The sequence below is a fragment of the Podarcis cretensis genome (assembly GCF_951804945.1).
Source record: "Podarcis cretensis genome assembly, chromosome: 7".
Lineage (NCBI taxonomy): Eukaryota > Metazoa > Chordata > Lepidosauria > Squamata > Lacertidae > Podarcis > Podarcis cretensis.
This window is the reverse complement of record NC_137176.1, coordinates 14,026,703-14,046,496: the sequence shown is the minus strand read 5'-3', so window position 1 is coordinate 14,046,496 and position 19,794 is coordinate 14,026,703. Positions and strand designations below refer to the sequence as shown.

Below are 19,794 nucleotides of genomic sequence, written 5' to 3'. Positions count from 1 at the left end.
TTACACTGCTTTGTGCTACAGGTGTGAGAGCACAGCTGGCATTTAGAGAAAAATCAAAGCTCACTTTACATAAAAAGAATAGACTGATCGATGCATTAGCTTTTGTGCCCTTTGACGGAAAGCAAACCAGCATAAAAATCCATGTCAAATAAAATTTTAAAAGTTGCCAGTCAGACCTCAATGATAAGAAAACCAATATTGAAGTGATGGAGTTCATCGTGACTGTTTTACAAATGCTAATAATAATACTGTAATAATAATACCTGGACACGTACACCCCTACCCCCATGGGAGATGACGTATTTATTCATGTGGTTCTGTTGATATGTTTAATGTTCTTGCTTTTGTTCTACTCTGTTCTGCTGTCATAGACAAGTGGAATTGTCACATATGAGGTCTGAGGGTTCTGGGCTATTGTTGCTAAGGGAACTGGAATATTTGGAGTGTGGCAGCTGGAGGGCAGTTAAGCCAGTAGAGGAAAGAAGTAAACGCTTAACTGGTGTAGTGTGTGAAGAACATCTGGGTAATGGGAGACTGTGCTCAAGTTCTTGGTGTAGCTCTGGTCTCTGGCGAAGATGGAGCCAAACAATGACATGTTTGGAGCCAAACACCAGATTACAAGTCTACCGCTCTTAACCACTACACCACACTGCGAAAGGGGCACTATCAGTGCAGAACTTGGGGGCAGAATGGACAGGGAAGCAGCAGGGTTGACTTACCTCAGTCTGAGTTAAAGAACACACATTGCTATCTAAAGGGGAGGCATAAAACCACTGAATTCAGATTCCAAAACTGTACCTCTGCCCAATGAAGGTACAATGAGGAGCAGATCATAACTTGAGCAGTTTCATTATGTTGTTGAATGCCATGCGTCATTACTGACATTGCAGTATGAATGAATGAATGAAAGAATGAATGAATCTTTATTTGCGTGAGCCATCAGCCATAGCAATAAAACAACAATATGGTATACAAAGAATAGAAATAAAAAGTCAATTATATAAAATACATTTTAGGTTTTGAATCAGTAGTCAAATAGTGGATCTTATTTTGATTGCCCCTGCTAAAAACCTTTCAACCTTTGCTGTCACCTGCTCATCTTGATCTGCCAAGTGAAAGGACACTGTGGCAGTGGTTGGGCGATCTGGAATGGACAATAAAAGAGGGGGGATAATCTCATTCCTCAAGTCTTTATAAAGAGTGCAAGCCAGAAGGGCATGCGCCGCCAATTCGTTACTGCAACCTCCACAGGGGCATAAGCGTTTTTCCGTGTGGAATCTGTTGGAATCATCCCTCAAGTACAGCTGAGGACAGTACATTCAATCTTGCAAGAGTAAAAGCGTGTCTATGTTTAGAATTACTAGGTTATGCAGATTGGGTGCCAGAGAGTCAAAATGGAAAGGTGGAAAATAGTCATACCACGGGCAAAATTGCAGTAAAAATACCAACCATTGTCACAGGAACCCCCCCCCCCCCAATCATTCAGTTTGTACAAACTCCACACACACACACACACACACACACACACGACATATGCTACGCTTCTGTTATAAATTCATAGAAAATCAACCATACATCAGATCTGCACCGTTCCACTTTTATTTTACTCCATGAAGGAAGGACTACAAAATGGGGAAGGTTTGATACAGGCCAGCCATAATCCCTTGAGCATACCAGCACATACACAGGAGCCCTGCCCAGTTGCTATGCCAACCCTGATGGTCCTAGACAGAAGACCATCAAGGTCACAAAGGACTTGCACATGGGAGTGGATTCAACACGGACTAGAACAAAGGACAATGATCAGATCTTTCCCCTGGGAGCAGGAAACTGCCAACTCCCCTTTGTCCTCTGGAAATGACTCATGGGGAGGGGGAAAGAAAAAACCAGCCAAGTGACAAGTTACTCAGGTTACCTCCAGAACTCCTCCCTCAACCCCTCCTTTTTGTGATGTGTCAATGATGTAGTCATGATGTAGTTGTGATGTAATTCTAGGGGTGTAGTTTGGGGGATTAGTAACTAATAAAAGTTGGGGTCTACTTTTCTTCTGGACTTCCATTTTGTTTCACCTGGTGGCAGGTGGGAGTCCTGTCGCGACAGTCTTCAATAAAGACCAAGCCTACTGGCTGCTGTTTTGCTCTGGTATTCCTGGCTGGTGTCCTTGTTTTTTTTGTCCAAGGGAGCCCTCGGATTTCTCCGTTAACACCATTTGTACAGCGGCATAAGCCTCTTTCCCTTTCAGATCTTGGGGATTCCCCTCCCCCCAATAACTCTGGATTTGTAATGATTTAAAGTGCAGGCAATCACATGAAAAGAACAAGCTAAATGGTAAAACAGGCCTTTATCAACAAGCTCATCACAAACCAACCCCAAGAGCTATTGTTTGCCTGCATGGCTTCAGATCACAAGCTCCTTGAAAGACGTTTTCCATTCAGTTTCATAGAGAATGCTTAATTACTTCTTTTTCCACAATTAGCCACTAATTAGAGGTGAACAAATGCATCCCCTCTAGTAAAGCCATCTAGATTTTAGAGTCCCTCATCATTTAGGAACTTGGCACTGTACAGTAATTTTAGCTAGTCTAACGTAAAAAGGAGGAAAGTGATTAGGGTTTGCAACCTCTCAGAACTGTCAAGTCATCCAATGCAAGTTTTTAGAGCTTCGAAAGCAAATTGTCCCAATTAAAACTAATGGAGACCAATTAGTCTTTTAGCTGATGAAATAGTAATCAATGCTCCTTTTTAAAGCTGTTGAAGCTTCTAATGAGGATGCGGCTCTTTCTGAAGCAAGAGAAACATTAGTTTATGAAAACAAACCCTGCTAAACTATTAGAGAGGTGCTCAGAAGAGGTAATTAATATTGTTAAATGCTCATCACTTCCCTACAAAATGATAAGCTAAGGAACAGCACTACAGGATTTCGTTTCCTTTGGACAAGAGAGCTGCTAAATAGCTCGGTCGGTAAAGCACAAGTCTCATAATCTCAGGGTTGTGGATTCGAGCCCCACATTGGGTGAAAGATCCCTGCACTGCAGGGGTTGGACTAGATGGCCCTTGTGGTCCCTTCTAACTCTACAATTCTATGAAAGTTATGCTGCTTATACATTTACAAATTCACAAGCAGAGCCTATTGTAAGGAAGCAGGCTTCGAAAACTAGGTCTGGATCTACACCGACTCATTTAATGTTATTAGAACAAAATTAGATATGTATTAGGCGACTAGGCATATAAGACAACCCCCAAATTTTGCTGTTAAATTATAGAGTTTGGCCGTGCACCAAGCACCACCAAGGGCAGAGCGCGCACCCCTCCGCTGCCTCTGCCGTCGTAGCAGCAGCAGCCCAAGGCGAGGCATTTGGTGGGTGGAACGAAACCGAAACCTGCCACCCAGAGGGAGGGAGGCCTGGCCCAGCTCTCTCCCTCCCTCCAGGAAAAGGAGTGAGCAGCCGCCCCGGCCTCCACCACCCTCACTTCTAGGGATGCCCAGCTCCTTGGAGCCCCGGCTGAAGCCGCGCACCACCTCGCCGCAGCAGGCTCTTCATGGCGCCCATGAGCCGAGCAAAGCCCTGCGCGGCCACGGCGGAGGCCGGATCTGGCTCCCATGATGGAAGCAGCAGGCAGGTGGGCGGGCGGGCGAGTGAGCACTGTGCTTCGAAGGACTTTCCGTGGTGAGGAGAGAGCAGCGACCAATGAACACATGCTGTGCCGGTACGGAAGAGGTGGGGCCTCATACTGCGTCACAGGAGGCTGCGTCCCCTTCCGTGGGGAGGGAGGAGGGGCAATGGCAGAAGGGGCGCCTCTGCTCACCGGCTCCCTCTCCTCCTTCTCAACAGGTGGCTCCATGTATACCCGGCGTATAAGATGACCTCCGAGTTTTGGGGTGATTTTCCTGGGTTAAAAAGTCATCTTATATGCTGGAACATACGGTATCTTTCTAAAACATCACAGGACATACTAGGAAATCAAAAGAAGTAATTACCTGTTTTCTTTTTAAAAACACATTTTCCCTTTTCCCAGTTCCTGGCACAACCATGAATCCTGCAACAAGTTTCCAAAGAGAGTAACTGTGCCCAAAAGGCTTCACTTACGCATTTTAGTTATTTTTATCAATGAATACCCTGCCACTGGTAATTATAAGAAATTACAAGGCAGCTCACAAGTCTCAAAGAAGAACAAACCAATTTAATCAATCCATATAAAAAGAAAATAGGAAACATGCTAGCATGATAACCCAAGAAGCCAGTATAAAATAGGAAAAAGTGGTCGTACTATGGCAGCTCTGTCCCTGTCCCTGACACAGACTCTCCCATTTGCAGAGAATGAACTAAATACAGTGGTACCTTGGTTCTCAAACGCATTGGTTCCCAAATGCCAAAAAACTGGAAGTGCTCCGGTTTCGAACGTTTTTCAGAAGCTGAACATCCAGTGTGGCTGTCAGGTATTGTTTCCGGGGTGCCTGCACCAATCAGAAGCTGTGCCTTGGTTTTTGAACATTTGTTTTTGTGACTGTGTAGAACCCAGTTCAGCTACTGATTGTGTGACTGCGGAAATGGATAAAAGCCCCCCCTATCCAAACAATGACTATCATCAGTGCAGGTAAGGAAAAAATATATATTTTTATCATCGACAATACTCTCTTATTTATTTTATTTATTGCTTTCATTTTCATTTTATGGATCAATGATCTCAATAGATAGTAAGATTTATGTTAAATTGCTGTTTTAGGGGTTGTTTTTAAAAGTCTGGAACGGATTAATCTGTTTTGTATTACTTTCTATGGGAAAGTGCATCTTGGTTTTGGAACGCTTTGGTTTTGGAAAGGACTTCCGGAACAGATTAAGTTTGAGAACCAAGGTACCCTTAGCTTCCTAAGCCATCTAGGCAGCTAATGATGGATGATTTGTGTAATTGGGTTCTTCAGTACAACCACATCCAAAACAGGTGTCACACCTCTACCCAAGTCTCAACCAACAGGGGGGGGAAATCCATCTTGCTTACCCTGTTAGTATGCAGTGTTTTTCTTTTTTTTTTAAATATATTTTATTAAGGGTTTTCTTGTTTTACAGTGTAAGTGTAATGCCTCATATTTTTTTTTTCCCGTGTAACATTTTTACAAATCCATTTCATTTGTTGAGGCATTAGGGGGAGAAGAAAAAAGAAAAGAAAAGAAAGTATGCAGTGTTTTTCTTCTTCCTCTCACTTTCTGTCTCCCTGTCCAAATTCAAAATGCAGGAGCTTCTCCCTGTGACTGAGTCCCTCCCCTAGTCTCTGATGGGTGCCATCTTTCAAAGTTGGGGGAGGAGATTCCCAGCCTTTCAAAAAACAGACAAACAATATTTGTTTGCTAAGTCCCTGATCGCTCATTAGTTTGTCATATAAAGTCATAGCAATAAGACCATTTATGCTAACCACCTGCCAGATATAACATTTAGCAGGGTTCCAAAGTATGCTGCCTGTTTTCTGAGTCAAGGCTTTGGAACTTTGAAGACTACCGTTGCAAGAATAAAGCATCACATAAGGGCAATTATGACACCATTATAAGTCAAGGGCATAGTCAGAAGCCATGGATGACTTCTGCTATGGTGAAGAGAAAGCCTGCACAAACTCACATTATTTTTAAAGATGGAATAGTTTTCTAGCACAGGCATAGTCAACTGTGGCTTTCCAGATATTGTCAAACTCCAACTTGTTAAAGTTAAATTTTTAATGTGCATAAAATGCAATGTTTGTATTAAAAAGGCAAAGGTAAAGGAACCCCGACCGTTAACTCCAGTCGCGAATGATTCTGGGGTTGCGGCGCTCATCTCACTTTACTGGCCAAGGAAGCCGGCGTTTGTCCACAAACAGTTTTTCCGGGTCATGTGGCCAGCATGAGTAAGCCGCTTCCGGCAAAACCAGAGCAGCGCATGGAAGCACCATTTACCTTCCCGCCAGAGCGGTACCTATTTATCTACTTGCACTTTGACATGCCTTCTAACTGCTAGGTGGGCAGGAGCTGGGACTGAACAACAGGAGCTCACCCCGTCGCAGGGATTTGAACCGCCGACCTTCCAACCGGCAAGCCCAAGGCTCAGTGCTTTACACCACAGAGCCACCCGTGTCCCTTAATGTTTGTATACATTGGAGTTAATAGTTTTGTAAAGGTTTGCATTTGCAAAGCATATAGGTTTACACTGAGTGAGAGATTTCTCTAGGGATTTCTCTACATTAGTAAAGAAACTGCGTTTTGTATGCATTAGAAACACGCAACACCAGATGGCGCTGAAGAGTAAAAAAATTTTTTACAAGATTTTCCATAGCATTTCCCCCCCCCTTTTGTTATAACAATTTAATTTCTGAGTTATTTATAGCAGTTTTTTCCTGTGTATAGATCCACTCTAGGTGTCCTAAGTTCCTACCCCATTACATTTACCCACTCAACCACTCTCCTTCCCCAGCTGAACCAAACACATCTGGCAATCTAGAGAAAGAGAATGAAAGAGAAGTGATGGCCAAGGAAAGGGTTAAGCACTCCTTTATCTGTTTGTTGCTTTACCTTTCCAAAATGAAGCTCTCCCCCTGTTTTTGAGCTGGTCAGCAATGACTTGGGTCTGCCATTGAAAGTCCCGTCTTGTGGTAAAGAGGCATAGAAATATAATGCATTTCAATTTGTAAGAGAAAATATATATGTATTGTAATGGGAATTGGGGTTGCTTGTGCGTAAGCCTCAAACTGCTCCAGGCTGGGTTGTCAGGCTAAAACCTTTCCCTGGCTGGACAGCCCTCACAACGTGGCTGTCTTAATCACTGGCAGAATCCGTCAGTGGGCGTTTTCTGAACTTCTTCCAACATAAAAGTTCTTTGACCCCCAAGTCTCCGCCTAGCCTCCCTGCGCGGAAGCTTTCTGCGCAGAGTGGGCGTCCCTAGCGGAGGTCCGGTGCTCTCCCTGCTGGTCCCGGTGGAAGAGTCTCGGAGCCCTCCCTCCGAAGCCTTCTCAGACTCCTCTTCCTTCCTGGCGTAACGCTGATCTCCTTCCCCAGAGGACGTGCTCTCTCTCTCCCTGCTGGTTCCCTCTCCTGCGTCATTGCGGAGCCTTACCTTCACTCTTGGCTCTGATGGCAGTTCCCTGACATGTATATATTGCAGCCTTACCTCTAGGGTAAATATATCTTCGACATTTGAAAATGTGTTATGAAGTAAAGTAAAGGAAGGATTGAACTCTGATTAATAAGAATACACACGGAGACTTGAACCAGCAAGACTCTGGGAAGGGTGCGTATAATAATGTCTGCCTGTGTGCCTCCAGTCCCTGGCCCAGGTCGTTTTGTTCACAAAAGAACTTTTTACAGAGTGTTCGTAAGAACCAATCAGATTTCTTCTGAGCATTTCAACAAACCCCATGTGGGGACAAGTTAAACTATAAACAGTAGTTAGGCATGCATACTTTTGGAGTAAATGAATGAAAACTACAAAGGAGCGCATTCAGCAACCCCGGAGGTCATAAACAATCAGTACACATGATAAGAAGGATGGCCAGGAGGACAGTGATCATTATCACCTTAATGTAAAACCTGTTTCCTGGCCCTAAGATTAACATCTTAAGATTAACATATCAGAAAAGCTACATCTACGAAACTGCCCACTGTCTTTGATGACCCAAGACGCCTGCCTGTCTAAGCAATTGGGCTGTGTACGTAACTTGTCAAGAAAGAGAAATGGAACAGGGATGCAGAGGTGTGGATTGATCAAGAATCATATCAAAATAGTTTAAACCCAGTCAACACCATGCTTTCATTGCTGACACCGATGGCTTACTCTATATTTGTTATAATTCCTCATAGCAATCCCACCTGATCACTACAGTGTTACACACACATAGGTGCCTGCACTCGTGACTTCAAAAATAACACCACAAAACTCCCTAAACCTTCCAGTTTAGAATATTTCCTTGGCTACGCATGAGGGAAATGAGGTTAGCTGACACTTTTACTGTTTTTGACTAGTCATTTGACTAGAGATGATGTGAGATGCTGCTTTACTTTGAATATAAGAACACCCAAAAAGTGTGTGACAGCTCTTTCTTAAAGTATGGTGCTACATGATAAGGATACTAAAAAAAAAAAGGTATTATGAAGCAATGTGCTAAATTATAACTCTGTATTTATTTAATGTGCAGCAGCACATATTTCAAAGGATAATCTTACGATGTGCCTACCACTGTTCAGATTTTTGCATAAATAAAAATATCATGCTGCAATTTAACATCAGAGAAAATATACCATAGTTTTCGGTGATATATTGCTAATGAGATACTCTCTATCAATGTCCATTACCACATGAATAGAGTGTTTCACACCTGAGTGAAATAAAAAGAAGCATGATATCACCTGTGAACGAACATTTCAGCAACCAGCAGTCCTTCTTTTGGTGAAGAAATTGTGGGGAAATACATTTACAGCGTTCCATTCATTTTGATATTTAAGAAATAAATGAGGGGTTGATTACTGATTGCAGATTCTTTACTGGAGTTTTACTCTGTGTGATAGTTAGTGGGTGTTGCAGCAAAACGTTCAGCTAAGAGTACTCTCAGAGAATCATAGAACTGTAGAAGGGAACATGAGGGTCATATACTCCATCCCCCTGCAGTGCAGGAATCTTTTGCCCAATGTGGGACATGAACTCATGTCCCTGAAATTAAGAGTGCTATGCTCTACAGACTTGTTCAGTGTTCCAACAATACACTTTTCCTGTATGCTCTATTTGGTTCCCATCTACAGTGGTGCCTCGCAAGACGAAATTAATTCGTTCTGTGAGTTTTTTCGTCTAGCGAATTTTTCATCTTGCGAAGCACGAAATCCCATAGGAATGCATTGAAAATCAATTAATGCGTTCCTATGGTCAAAAAAAGTCCAAACAAAGCCAAATTTGGTACAAAAAGAGTTTATTAATTGCTCTTTAAAGTCACACATACTGTAAAGAGCATTTCAAAAATTGAAGGAACAATAAATTAAGTTTCTAAACATGACAGAAAAACATTTAAAAATCAACAAAGTGTACAGTACATTTTCCAAGACTCTGGGGGACAACTCGAAGAAGGTTCCTCTTCCACTCTTTGCTTCTTGCTGAAGAACCTGTCCATGGTCTGCTGCTTCATCCGCCTTTTCAGCACCTCCCTGAAAGACGACATGACCCTCGTATCAAAAGTGTTCGCAAGGTCAAGTGTCAGGTCCTTGTCAGGGTGGTGCCGCTGTGCAAAAGCCTGCACATCTTTCCACTTCTGGCAAATGTCCCTCAGTTCTTTGGGCTTGTGGCCAGGCAACTTGGCCTCCTCCTGTGTGATGAAAGTCCTTTTGGGCATCCTCTTCCAAAACAGCCCGGTCTCGTCGCAGTTGAAGACCTGCTGTGGAACGTAGCCCTCCGTCTTCACAACCTCCAGGAACTCCGCTGCAAAGTCTTCAGCCGCAGGAACATCAGAACTGGCAGCCTCTCCATGCCTGACCACGCTGTGGATTCCAGATCTTGCCTTGAACCGGTCAAATCAACCTCTGCTTGCCTTGAAGACTTCTGGCTCGTCTGAGGTTCCTGGCTGTTCCCGGACGAGGTCTGCGTGCAAGGCCTTGGCCTTCTCACAAATGACGGCCTCAGTCACTGTGTCCCCTGCATGCTGCTTCTCTTCTAACCAGATGAGCAGCAACTTCTCCACCTCCTCCAGAACAGCTGGGTGGTTCTTCACGATCCTGGTGACTCCCTTGGCTGCATCAGTCGCAAGGATCTTCTCCCTCGTCTTCAGGATGGTCCCGATGGTCGATGGATTCCTCCCGTACTCCCTGGCGAGGTCTGTCACACGCATTCCACCATCGTGCTTCCGGATGATCTCCTTCTTCATTTCCAGCGTCACTTTCTCCTTTTTCCTCTCGCCGGCCTCTGCAGCAGCACTCTTCTTGGGTCCCATGGCAGAACAGCTCCTACCTTCGTAAACTCAAAAAAAAAAAAAAAAAAAAACCACCAGTGCTTCACATCCAAAAAATTCAAAAGCACCCAGCCACCCACCACACAGAAATTCAAACCCAGAACCAAGTCCTTGAATTCCAAACACCCCAACCCAAAATCCAAAACCCCCCAAAAAAGTTTTAAAAGTTTAACTTACCAAATGGATGCAAAAGAACTTTTGGAAAAGCTTCAAAAATCACCAAAGTCTTCAAAAACCTCAACTGTTCCCCCAGCCACCCACCCACCACACAGAAATTGCAAACCCCTCCCCAACTGTTGCAAACCCCTCCCCAACTGTTCCCCCAGCCACCCACCACACAGAAATTCAAACCCAGAATTTTTTTAAAAAACAACAACAACAACATGGCCCAATGGTCACAGAAAATCATAAAAATTCAAAAAAAAAACCCAACCACACAAGCTGCCAGATTCTTGCAACACCCCCCCCCAACACCAAGTCCTTGAATTCCAAACACCCCAACCCAAAATCCAAAAAACCCCAAAAAAGTTTTAAAAGTTTAACTTACCAAATGGATGCAAAAGAAGTTTTGGAAAAGCTTCAAAAATCACCAAAGTCCTCAAAAACCTGAAAAAAGGCTACCAAACTGGGTGCTATGAGTTGCTCCTCGAAGTCAAGTTGCAACTGCACCTCTTCAAGCAATGCACCCTGGGTATTAATGGTTTTAAGAAAAAGGAAACAAACTTGCTAGACGTTTTCGTCTTGCGAAGCAAGCCCATAGGGAAATTTGTCTTACAAAGCACCTCAAAAAACGGAAAACTCTTTCGTCTAGTGAGTTTTTCATCTTGCGAGGCATTCGTCTTGCGGGGCACCACTGTATCTGGTTTTCCTTTCCCCTGTCATTCAATCAGTACCGTGGTACCTTGGGTTAAGAACTTAATTCGTTCTGGAGGTCCGTTCTTAACCTGAAACTGTTCTTAACCTGAGGTACCAATTTAGCTAATGGCGCCTCCCGCTGCCGCTGCACAATTTCTGTTCTCACCCTGAAGCAAAGTTCTTAACCCGAAGTCCTATTTCTGGGTTAGCAGAGTCTGTAACCTGAAGCGTCTGTAACCTGAGGTACCACTGTATTCCATGGCTAATAAGCATGTTCAGTCTTTCATGGTCTATTTTAGACTATATATATATATATATATATATATATATATATATGCCTTTCTCTAATGAACTGCTGGGAAAGTGGTGAGCCTGACTGTCTGCTATCAGAGTATGAAATCTGTGCCCCCACCTACAGCTGTGCACAAATTACCTCTCAAAATTACTCACCCTCCTTGTAGGCAGAGATGGGGGAGCAGGATTTCACTGAAATTTTCCAGAGAGAGGAGAAATTCTCCTGGGGCTGCTTCTGTGTGTCTGTTTGTGCCACCAATTGAAGTTGAAGCCGCACAGTTATTTTTTGTTTTCCTGAGGTGCAGTTTCCACAATGCCTCAAACCTAGTACCATTTGGGGACAATGGGTGGGAAGATGTTAGCTACCACAACAAAGTGGTAACAAGTCTTGAAAGACCTACACTGGCTCCCAGTACATTTCCGAGCACAATTCAAAGTGTTGGTGCTGACCTTCAAAGCCCTAAACGGCCTCGGTCCAGTATATCTGAAGGAGTGTCTACATACCCATCGTTCAGCCTGGACACTGAGGTCCAGCGCCGAGGGCCTTCTGGTGGTTCCCTCACTGCGAGAAGCCAAGTTACAGGGAACCAGGCAGAGGGCCTTTTCGGTAGTGGCACCTGCCCTGTGGAAAGCCTTCCCACCAGATGTCAAAGAGAAAAATAACTACCAAATTTTTAGAAGACATCTGAAGGCAGCCCTGTTTAGGGAAGCTTTTAATGTTTAATAGGTTACTGTATTTTAGTATTTTGTTGGAAGCCGCCCAGTGTGGCTGGGGAAACCCAGCCAGATGGGCGGGGTATAAATAATAAATTATTATTATTAGAGAAAGTTCTGGAAAGTGGCCTTTGGCAGGGAAAGAAAAAGAAAAATCTCAGAGGTTTGCTCAGAAAATGGTCGGCCACTACTTTTCACCTCAGCTCTTCCTTCAGCTATGCTCTGCCTGAATACTTGCAAATAAAGTTTTAAATAAATAAAGTCTCTGCTCCAAAAGGAGGGCAAACCCAGATAGCGTTGCCCCTGAGAAACATATTAATGTCTGAGGAAGTTGAGAGCACAGAGCTATCTGAACCCTTTGCATCCTTTTTAATCTATTTTATTGGTCCTTCCCCCACCCCCTGCTTTCAGTTTTCTAACAAACTGCACAATATAAACAGTCACAGTTACCCATCTCTTCCATGCTTAGTTGCTGCTCTCCTCCTGTGCTACTAAGAAGAAACATATTCAAAAGAAACAGAAAGAAGAAAAGGAACAATGGGCAAGTCAGAATGAAGAGAAAGAAGATTGGAGATGGTTATGGATCTTTTCATCATGGAACTCCTGGTAACGTTCTGCAGAATCTCACATTTGGCCAGAACATAGACTGAAAACCACTACCACAATTATTTGATGTAGATATGTAAACACTGATTTTTTTAAAACCTTTAATCTTTTGGGGGGAGAGCGGGCCAGATTTCTTCTCATCTAGTTCAGTTCTTCTTGCAAATTGGCGAGCTGCGTTTTATCTCAGGCAGCACACCTAATCAAAGTCATTTCATTGGTCCTGGGAAGTATCTCATTTCATTCTAAAATGAAAGTTCTGCTTCTGTAAAGGTTCTATCTACAGAGAACCCTGTTTCTTTTAAAGGGGTTTGAACAGGGAATATTGGGGCAATCAGAAATTCGCATTTACATTAAGCCCTTCCTCAATACTCTTGTTCTGAATCAACTCTGTAGCTCACAGAGGTCAGGTAAGGTTCAGACATAGCTTCCTCTTTCAGTCTATAGAAAACCCCGAATTCAGGGTGGAATATAATGGGTGCTATCTTTACATCATTTTAATGAGATGACTACATCAGGTTTCGCTGCATGAAATATGGGGTGGGGGGGAGTATATATTCTACAGGCAAAAATGACATTGTTACTTTTTTTAGCTGCATTATAAGTTTTTAAAGTGAGGCTGGTTGGAGTGAGGCGTCTTCTTGCTTCCTTCCCAGCAAACCTAAAACCATCCTGCTGCCATTTCGCTTTGCCCTTGTAACACAGGGCAAGGTCGTAGCAGTATTGTGAAAAGTCACTAAATATGTTCATCTGCTCATACGTCTCTGGGCAAAGCTCAACAGGAACAGGACTAGGCTCTATGCCATCTAAGCTTATTGTGGAGTCTGGGACTCAAGTAAGGCGGCAAAGAGGGGCTTTTTTATTCAACAAAATGCTTTCCAAAAGAAGCTGAGAGACCAAAATAAATAAATAAATGAAACTTGTTGGAAGTATTGATTAAAAATGAAAAAGAATTGATAAAAAAAAACCTGGAAAAGACTCAATAAAACAAACCATAAAAATGTTACAAACATAATATTTGTTGCTGGTACATCAAGAAATTGAATGGAAGATTCAAATGTTATGGCAGAATTTTTTTGAATTTGCCAACCATCCAGGTATGGAGTTATCTGACCCTTGAGTCTAAAGGCAATCTTGTATGGGAAGATTTTTTTTTAATGTTTAAAGTTTAATTATGTATTTATATCTTGGAAGCCACCCAAAGTGGCTTGGGCAAAAATTATCATTATGGAATGGGACATCCCTATTTTCATCGGAGAAATGTTGGAGGGTATGAAAGATTATTTTCAACTTAGATGATTGATCGTAGAGGGGAAAACCTAGGATCTTATCCATGGAAGTCTATAAGGAATGCATACAAGCTATATCTTTACAGCACATTTGAAGCACATTCTCTCCCACAAAGAATTCTGGGCAATGTAGTTTATCCCTCACAGACTTTACAGTTCCCAGCAACTCTTGAACTACAGTGTCCATAATTCTCTTATGTCACCCCAGTGAAAACACAAGGTCTGCAATACTGAAGGAGACCTGAAGGAGCGTCTCCACCCCCATCGTTCTGCCGGACACTGAGGTCCAGCGCCAAGGGCCTACTGGCGGTTCCCTCGCTGCAAGAAACCAAGTTGCAGGGAACCAGGCAGAGGGCCGTCTCGGTAGTGGCACCCACCCTGTGGAACACCCTCCCACCAGATGTCAAAGAGAAAAACAACTACCAGACTTTTAGAAGACATCTGAAGGCAGCCCTGTTTAGGGAAGCTTTTAATGTTTAACAGACCATTGTATTTTAATATTTTGTTGGAAGCCACCCAGAGTGGCTGGGGAAACCCAGGAAGATGGATGGGGTATAAATATTTTATTTTTATTTTTATTTTTATTTTTATTTTTATTTTTATTTTTATTTTTATTTTTATTTTTATTTTATTTATTTATTTATTTATTTATTATTATTATTATTATTATTATTATTATTATTATTATTACTACTACTACTACTACTACTACTACTATTACTACTGTCAAACAAAGAGAAAAGTTCCAAATACAGAAACTCAGTATTAGCAGAGAGAACATAATTTGGTTGGTTTTTAAGTCAGAAGCTTATGCAAAATGATGGTTGGGGAATTGACAGAATGACTATACAGTATTGCTACATTGCAGGTGCTTACACAATGAGAATATCTGCACACCTTTCCAGAGGTATTTTATGCTTTTATCTTCATTTATAGTAAACTATTCACAGCAAAGACTGATGGGTGTGATGTAAATATATTGACTCTAATGATTCGCGACTGTAATGAAAGTGTGCTCTTCATGTGGTTAGATGAATAGACTGAGAATTAAATTGTTTCTGGCCTAATTTGAAATCAAATCATTCCACTTCCTCCCCACCCCCACCCCCATTTGAGCACTGGATGCTACTTGGAAAAGCTTTTGTACAAAGAATCATTTGGCGGAAGATGCCAACACTGTATACTGTATACGATAGTTTATGGAACATGTGAGTTCAGAGATTTGTCCTTTATTTTTCTCTGTGTTTTCGGGTGTTTTTCCAAAAAGGGTATTGATCTGACATCCTGCATTGTTTGTAGGGTGTTCAGATGTGAAAGAAGACAGGCACCTGGTGCTTTTAATAGTGGCAGAGATGAAGAGTAGCTCAAGATCCGCCTGTGAAAATTGCCTCTTTTACACCACTATTAAATATGCACAAGCCCAGCCATTTTTTTTTTCATCTGGATACCATAAATATTTGATAGGAAACTGATTCCATTTTATTTCTGTCTTTCCAACCCAATTAAAGTCACGCTGTGCTGAAACCAGTACCTTGTGCTTCTTGAAAGTCTTCCTCCACCGCAAAAGAGGCTTCCATTTTTCTGTGCCATCCACAAGGTACTTAAGGATTGCATTAGAATTTCAGTGAGTGTGCGGTTGAGCTTACAGTGGTACCTCAGGTTACATACGCTTCAGGTTACAGACTCCGCTAACCCAGAAATAGTGCTTCAGGTTAAGAACTTTGCTTCAGGGTGAGAACCGAAATCGTGCTCCAGCGGCGCGGCAACAGCAGGAGGCCCCATTAGCTAAAGTGGTGCTTCAGGTTAAGAACAGTTTCAAGTTAAGTACGGACCTCTGGAACGAATTAAGTACTTAACCTGAGGTACCACTGTACTTTCTTGTTGCAAGGTGGTTGAGACTGGTGGCTGTTTCTCTTTCCATCAAATACATTCCCCAACTACTCAGCAGACTCATCGGCTTCCAGATCTGAAACAGCCAAGTGGGAGGTAGTAATTCATGATGACTTTTTCTGGGCTTTAATTGAAACATTGGGGGCCAATTACTGAGCATTTGACGTGTGTGTGCTCACTGATTTTCTTTCAATGGAAGTCCTTCATTTTACCTTTTTCTTTTTTTTAAAAAAAAAACCAAACCACTCTACTAACTTCCTCAAAAAGCAAAATAAGTATAATAATGCACAGTTGTCAAGCACAAAGTAGGCAGCCTTCCCTCATCCCCAGGATTACAGTTTGGAAGGCCTCTTGCACTTAAACCCAACAGGTGGTTGCTGTAGCCAGGAGTGCATAATATCAGCATCAACTGGTGTGTCAAAGCGTGTTCTCCTTCATGGAGAGCACGTGTTGCAGTGGGGGCTAACAAGACACCCACTGTTGCTGGGTGGGAAAAGAGTTTGGCCACCATTATCATTGAGCTGCCTGTTGCCGGGGAGATTTAAATGCTGCCATTTCGTGATTGACAGCCATAGCCTTTAAATACCCTGCGTGCAGCGTTGAGCTTCCTCTTTTCCCTGCGCGCATCGGATCATCCACCTTCACTCCCTATTTTCAGGTTTTTCGCTTGACCTTACTATGCCTGTCATGGGGTCGTCTGCTTTTGGGGCAGGGGCCCGGTAGGAATTTTGTCCATTTGGCTGATTGGCTTGTGCCATTTGGTTTTTGCCTACTGTGGGAGGGGATAAGAATAAAAACTTACCATTTACGGTAACTGAAATGTGTGCATGGCCGCATAACCGTTTTTGCGATGAGCAGTGGTTGCTTCTCCCCAGCCGCTGCAAAGCATTGTGGGCACTGCCAGGCCGTCAGTTCAATTCAGCCAATCTGTGACAGCCTGGGAGGTGGTGCTTGGAGAATGGACCTGAGTGTTGCAGTCCTCATTCAGGTCCGCTCCCCGGGCATAACAGTGTGCCGACGCTGCCCTCTGCAGCCCAGTTAGCCTTTATGTGAATTGCACCTGTCAGTGCTCTTAGCTGCGACAATGAAAGTTGTCCTTGACGTTTGACCCCCATATTTTTCACCATTTTGCTTGATCTGGCAATACGCTAAATAAGTAATTAACACTAATACAACAATAGTTGATTGCACAGCAGATTTGCGGAGGCCATGAAAGCCCGATGTTACTTGATGTGACTGGAGTAATCCCCAGCTGCCCTGTTTAGAGGAATCTGAGGAGTTAGCCATATAACACAGATTTAATATCCTATTAATGTTAATTAAGTGTGCTTCACTTGTTCAACTCTCAATTGCATCTTTGCCCTATAACTTCTCTTGTCCTTGATAGATGTGGATACCCAGGGATTAAAACCTACCTGTTGCCAGATAGTGCTTCTGCTTTTAAATTTTGTGGTGGGGGCCAGAGTATACAAATCTTTTTGAGAGTCCCTATTTCATTCTGACTGCCTTTTGCAACGCGCCTGAACATTAAGTCAAGGCAATGTATGTTTAGCTATGGCTTACAAGGGATCACCTTAGCCATTCACGCAGCTATCAAATATTGTGCAGATAGTGTACAATAAAAAATAACAGGCTTTGGGATCCCCCCTTGCAGTGGTATGACCTCTCTGCCAATTATATCAGGCTCAAGAGCTTCCAGACAGTGTGAGGATCAGCATGAAGCAACACTTGTACGCCAAAGAGAAGCCTAAACATTTCCAGAATAAACAACAGGATTCATCCTTAGCAGGCAGGGGGACAGTCTCATCAGCGAAGGATAAATACACGCGGGCAGGAGGAGAAGCATTGCCATCCTCTCTTCCGAGCTGCTCCAGCAATCCACTCCTGTTTAACAGCTGTCACCGAAGGCTAATGAATGCAAAGAACCCATCAGGATTCCTTACTGTGCCAAGTGGGGGTTGCATATGCACATGTGTGAATACAGCGAGGGGGGCGCATCCATTTGCATTTTGTCAGGTAGAAGAGAGAGCCTGCAAGCCCTCAGTTGCTTCTTCTCTATTTTTTCCCCTGCTGTTCTCCAGGTAGGATCAGGTGAAGTCTGATAAGTAAGGTTTTTTTTTTTTTTTTTTAAAAAAAATCAATTTAGGTCTCCTGGCCCATATGTCTGTACAGGGCCGGATTTAGGCTTGATGAGGCCCTAAGCTACTGAAGGTTATGGGGCCCTTTATATGTCCAGCTGTCCTTTGTCAACAACAAATTGTTGCTGTTTTTTTGCATTGAATATATGCTATATGGTAATTTATGGACCTAATCAGTATCTAAAGCCATTTGCACATAACAAATAAGAGCCTACACAACACAAAACACTGTTGCTGTATGTAGGTTCTATTTATTTGTTTTTTATCTTAAATTTTGGAAATGTACATCCAGTTGTTGTTTTTTCCTTTAATTTTTTTTGGGGTCCCCAAGAGAGTGGGGCCCTAAGCTGTAGCTTGTTTAGCTTATACATAAATCCAGCACTGTGTCTGTACCAACAACAACAACAAAAGAACCCAGACTTCTTTGCCGTTGCTAACCGCACAAAACTCTTTCATTCTTGCCCACGGCCTCAGGGTAAGCAGAGCAAAGGAATCGGGGAGTAGGGGTGTGGAACAGGAGGACATGTGCTTCCACAAAATGCTTTAGGTTATTTGGGGAAAGGACTCAGAAGTGTCATGAAAAATTGAGCATTGCCCACCTGCACGGTCTGCCTTGACAATGGAGTAATGCATGAATTCAGGTGGGCGTGAGGAGGATGCCCTTTTTCTCCTCAAGGGTCAATAAGTAGAAAGCCGCAGTGGGATTGTGGAATAACTCTCACTTTCCCTGTAAACTCTCTGTGCCTGCAAAAGGATTCTGTCCTATAGGATGCTTGCCTTTGAGAACCATTGAAATCTTGCCTCCAAACAAGTGGCACACTTATATTGGACGTTAGCAGCAGCAGCAGCAGCAGTAGTAGTAGTAATAATAATAATAATAATTTATTATTTCTACCCTGCCCATCTGGCTGGGCTTCCCCAGCCACTCTGGGCAGCTTCCAACAAAGATTAAAAATACATTAAAATGTCACACATTAAAAACTTCCCTGAACAGGGCTGCCTTCAGATGTCTACTAAATGTCAGGTAGTTGTTTATCTCTTTGACATCTGGTGGGAGGGAATTCCACAGGGCGGGCGCCACTACTGAAAAGGCCCTCTGCCTGGTTCCCTGTAACTTTGCTTCTCACAGTGAGGGAACCGCCAGAAGGCCCTCGGCACTGGACCTCAGTGTCCGAGCAGAACGATGGGGGTGGAGATGCACCTTCAGGTATACTGGGCCGGGGCCATTTAGGGCTTTAAAGGTCAACACCAACACTTTGAATTGTGCTCAGAAACGTACTGGGAGTCATTACATGTAAAACTCCTTTCTGAGTCTTTTTTCTCTGCCTCAGCATGCTTGGGACTGAACTGGAAATATTCTGCATGCAAAGCATCTGTTCTGCCGCTGAACTATGGCCCTTTCCTTAACGAGGAATGAACACCCACCTCTGGAAATTGCTTTCCCTAAAAGGGTATGGTCCAGGTTTCCCGGGTGGTTGAGAAGCAATGGGAAAGTAAGCATGGACTGATTGGCGGGTGCATAGCGTTAATATGAGCCGATGTTCCTAACGCTTCCCCCTTCTTTAAGGCAAGTGTGGTCGACTCCCGAAACTTGTCTCTAGGGCCTGGAAGTGCACGTTTTGCTGGCTTCTCTAATGGTAACCAAAAACATGCTTCAAAGCATTCCAAGTCAACAAGGTACCGTAACTACATTGCTAATCCAGTTGTTCTCTTATGGTACGTTAATGAGAGAGCACCCTCTAGTGGCAGCCACTTCGTTTAAATTGGCCCATAAATAATGAGGATGAAAGAGAGGTTCTCATTCTGCCAGGTGACATTGCAAGAGCGGGCTTGTATCTGAAAGGGAGCAATATCGAGGAGGGAGAGCAATGAAGGATGTTTCTGATCTCGCTCTCTGTGTGTGCGCATTACTGAGAGTTGGAGACGGAACAAGCGAGCACAAAATATTGTTCGATTGCATATTATGCAATTAGGAGAAAACACTCTGCATGTTTAAAGTGCACTGCCTATGATACAGTTTCATTTTTACAGGTCCCTGGTTTTAAATGGGCTGTGGCTGGGCAG

At 43.2% G+C, this 19,794-nt stretch overlaps 1 long non-coding RNA gene across 1 annotated transcript; it reads right to left on the bottom strand.

Moving 5' to 3' along the window:
* Window positions 1-8,901: 8,901 nt before the first annotated feature.
* LOC307220962 lies at window positions 8,902-10,371 on the bottom strand. Its single transcript, XR_013841226.1, has 2 exons — window positions 10,242-10,371; window positions 8,902-9,099 (listed from the first exon to the last, which is right to left on the bottom strand). It is a non-coding gene; the product is annotated as an uncharacterized lncRNA (long non-coding RNA).
* Between the last annotated feature and the right edge of the window lie 9,423 nt (window positions 10,372-19,794).